At 41.4% G+C, this 4,130-nt stretch overlaps 1 non-coding gene across 1 annotated transcript; it reads right to left on the bottom strand.

Annotated features, from left to right (window-relative positions):
• Positions 1 to 3,384: 3,384 nt before the first annotated feature.
• LOC139878964 (small nucleolar RNA R71) lies at positions 3,385 to 3,491 on the bottom strand. Its single transcript, XR_011769823.1, has one exon. It is a non-coding gene; the product is annotated as a small nucleolar RNA R71 (small nucleolar RNA).
• Positions 3,492 to 4,130: the final 639 nt, after the last annotated feature.

Here is a 4,130-nt window from a genome sequence, read left to right as displayed (position 1 = left end):
CAACATGATTACAACCCTCTAATCTGAATCACTGGTTTCTTCTTCTTCTGACTTGGTTCGTTTTCCTAATTTTCTAGGGATATATGGTGCTCCTCTAATACGAGCCATCGTTTTCCACAATGTTTTAGAAAAATCTGGTGGTTTAGAGGTTCCCGGGTTATTGTTACAATTTAGGAAATGCGGACGTTGCCGATACATATAAAGTTCATCGGGGTTGGAATCAGGTTTCTCTATTTTTATACCTTTTCTCTTATTATTTTCTTTTGCTATATTAAATTGGGTCGAGGTCATTTCTATAACATCATCGGAATCCTCATCGGGATCTGATTCATCGAAAAATTGGTAATCTTCCCAATATGTTGCTTCCTCAGCGAAAACACCATTGACCATTTTTAACTTTGGTCAGTTGGTTGAGGATTTTCTTTTATTTAAACGATTTATTGTAGGTATCAATATTTCTTCCTCCGAAACCTCATCTTCTTCTGGTTCTTCCTCCTCCGGTTCCTCCTCTTCCGGTTCCTCTTGATATCGGCTAAAAATTCACGTTTTCACCCCGGTATTAAGGCCCAAAAACAAGAAAGATTCGAACTTTTTCGGCAAAATACCTACTTTGTCAGTTAGAATTGAAGAACAAGTAATTACGAAGACGGTGCAAAAAGAATCAAGAGAATCGGAGCTAAAACGAAGATTCTAGAGCGAAAACGGTGAAAGACAAGAAATCAAGTTACGATCCAGGGAATTCAGGCTGACCAGCAAGCCATACGGCCTGCCAGTATGGAAACGGCCTGCCATATACGTGCCACCACACGAGCCACCAAACGGCCTGCCTTGCATACGGCCTGCCAAATACGGCCTGCCATACGGCCTGCCAGGCGTATTTGGCAAATTTTCAAGTCTATTTAAAGGGTCTTTGTCATTCATTCCAACACACACTTCAATTCACTTCTTTCTCTCTCTTGTACAATATTAGTCATACTTTCAAGGCCTTCTCACCTCCGAGCGGGAAATTAAGTACCCGGAGGCGAACGCTGAAGATTGTATTAGGAGCGGTCTGGAGTCTTGAAGTTGTCACTTTTGTATTCGGAACTCGTTTAATCTACTGGTACTTCTATCCTTTATCTTATATAATGTTTTATGATATTATTGCCATGATTAGCGAGTAGTTATCTTTAGTGTATGCTATGATGTAAGCAGTTATAATGCCAAAATAATATTATGGTCTGTGTATGCTGTTGAAATGCTTTCCGATTATGCTTTAAACTCAATCGCTTTTCCAACTAATAGAACGTAGTTATAGGCTCTGTTATTGGGAAGTCGTGAACCTCGATTCAGATTACACTATCTGTGTTACCCCTTGGTAAGAGAAGTCTCTCGGATACAACGTAAGATCGACCGAGGCACACCGGTTGTAGTAAGTCTATCAAGCTTTGGATTCCGACTGAGGACTCTTTCGTAGTGAAACATCTGACTAGACCCTTAGTACATTGTCGGTCCCAGACCATGCTAGTGTAGTCACCAAGAATATAAACTTCGTACGTGCACGCTGAAGCACAGCGGTTGTTGTAAGCTGTACCTCTGCTAAGTAAGGCCATGGAACACGGTTAGTGTTGACCAGTACACTGCACCATAACGCGGTCTCAAGCATTGCACCCCGCTTGAGGGATTCTTAGTTAATTAAGGAACTCTTTGTTTAGACACATAAAGGATTGGACCGTTAGGATAACCGAACATGTTCATGGAAGTCAGACTTGACTTGGCCATGGTGTTCGTTATGGTTGAACTCTTTTTAAGGGCCTAACTATCTTTTACCAATCATTAACGAAAGCATTGAAGCACATCACGTCTCTCGGATATGGTAAACCATGTATTCTATTATGCTTAAGAAAGTTTAGACCATTTTGGAATGTTAATACGTCACCCAACCGAGTCACTCAATTGGATGAGCCGTCTGAACGTGTATGCCTGTAGTCAGACTGCACGGGCGTCGGAGGTAAGGGACGTTGCTGTCTATTCAGAATCTTCAAGCCTAACGCAGTACCCAGTGACATTTCTTATGACAGGGGCGTTTAGGACCAGTGTAATGAATACAGGGCCTCTGCCTATTCATGAGCCAGCATTCCATAATCTCGGCAGAATAACTGATGAAGTCATAGTAGGCACTTACTTTAACCTTATCTGAATTACAAATTTTATCGCATTTACTTTATCTATCTTATAAATCAGAAAATCCCAAAATAAATATTCTCTACTCCCTAACTATCTTAGGCTACAATATAGGTTCGATGTTATTGATATCTCAAAAATACGACTCTAGGTCATACTTCCCTTACTTATAAGGAGTAGTAAGATTTAGGCCCCGCTAAATATAAATTTAAAACAGTACCCTCTCCTACGAGTGGCTGATCCTGGTGAGCCGCGGCCTAACGACACCGCGCAAATAAAAACCGTCTGTTTCGGCCATATCAGGAGATCTGCTGGTTTTTGGCGCCTCTGCCGGGGAACTGGTATCAGACAATCCTGCTCTCTATCAAAATTATTCGCAAGCATTTAGTGGTGTCTAAGAAAGACAATTATACACGGACTTGGTTATTGGATTTTCCGAACAGTCGCCAATTATATTGGGACCAAAAGGATCCTGCCTCTCCGTAGTCGGCCTGGCCACTTGGTTTGTTGAATAGTTTGTGCGAAGCTTTGTTACTAAAATACCAGGGAATCAGTAGCCAGAACCAAAAACATATTCCATCATAGGATAGTTAGTTAATTAATTAGATTACTTTAGTTTACCTTAGATTAGATTACCTTAGATTAAATTAGATTACCTTAGAATTGGATTAGTTTAGTTTAGTTTAGCTTATTATAGTTTAGCTTATTTGAGAAAAATTAAAAATAAAAAGGCATACCTAGTGTATGACCCAAACCCGATCTAGACCAGGGCCGTTGTTATTCATACCTGATCCAGACGCAATAATCTCTAAAGCACGCAAGGAAACACGAATCAGAAACCAAATGGCGTTACGCGTTACTTTAGCAGAAAACACGAAACCCTCGATTGAAGGTCGAGGATGACCAATCAGATTTCCAGAGATTCAAGGACACTCGTTCGAGTTAAAACATCACATCATCCAGCTCATTCAAAATAGCTATCAGTTTCATAGATTACCGAATGACGATCCTAATTCTCACCTTGATAAATTCATATCTCTTTTGAACTCCTACAAACAGCCAGGGATAGGACAAGATATAGTCCGGCTATACTTGTTCCCCTATTCTCTCACTCATCATGCTCAAACTTGGTTTGAAGGACTGGAAAAAGATTCCATCACGTCATGGACGGAGATGGTGGCTAAATTCCTAACCAAATATTTCCCTCCTTCTAAACATACCAAACTGAAGAATGACATCATTAACTTCAAACAAAGTTATGATGAATCTCTTTACACTGCATGGGAGCGTTTCAAAACCCTGCTGAAGAAATGCCCTAATCACCAGTTAGAACGGTCAGCCCAAATCTGTACCTTCTACAATGGTCTTACGGTAAAGCATAGGACGACGATCGATGCAGCAGCTCAAGGGAATCTGATGAATCAAACCGCAGATGAAGCATGGGAATTGCTCGAGAACATGACGATGCATCATCATGACTGGAACAGTGGTGAAACAACTTCATCATCTGCCCCACTCTCTGCACTTAACAATCAAACGGAGGCCATCAAATCCCTCACAGATAGGATGGAATCTCTTGCAAAGCAACTCGGAGAATTGAAGACGCAACCGCAGCAGGTTAACCAAGCTCAGGCTTATGTTAATTGTACCAAACCGCAACCCACTGAAGACTATCAAGTTGAGTACGAAAACCCTGACGGTTCAGTCTGTTACGTTCAATACCCAGCTCGTCCACCAAATCCCGGATTCAATCAACCACCAAGGGTTAATCAATTTCAGCGAAGCAATTAACCTTTCCGCTATCGCTATCCACCTTATCCAGCCCAACAATCTCAATTGACCTACGATCAACCACTTCCACTCACTGGTCCCCCAGTTGAGGAAAATTCCCCTACCACCCAGATTACAAAAGCAACTAACCCCACTCTCGGAGCTGAAGATCAGTTAACTCAGTTCATTCAAGGATA

Source organism: Rutidosis leptorrhynchoides, chromosome 11 (assembly GCF_046630445.1).
Source record: "Rutidosis leptorrhynchoides isolate AG116_Rl617_1_P2 chromosome 11, CSIRO_AGI_Rlap_v1, whole genome shotgun sequence".
Taxonomy (NCBI): domain Eukaryota; kingdom Viridiplantae; phylum Streptophyta; class Magnoliopsida; order Asterales; family Asteraceae; genus Rutidosis; species Rutidosis leptorrhynchoides.
Note: the sequence above shows the minus strand (reverse complement) of the source record. Positions and strands in the feature narration are given on the sequence as shown.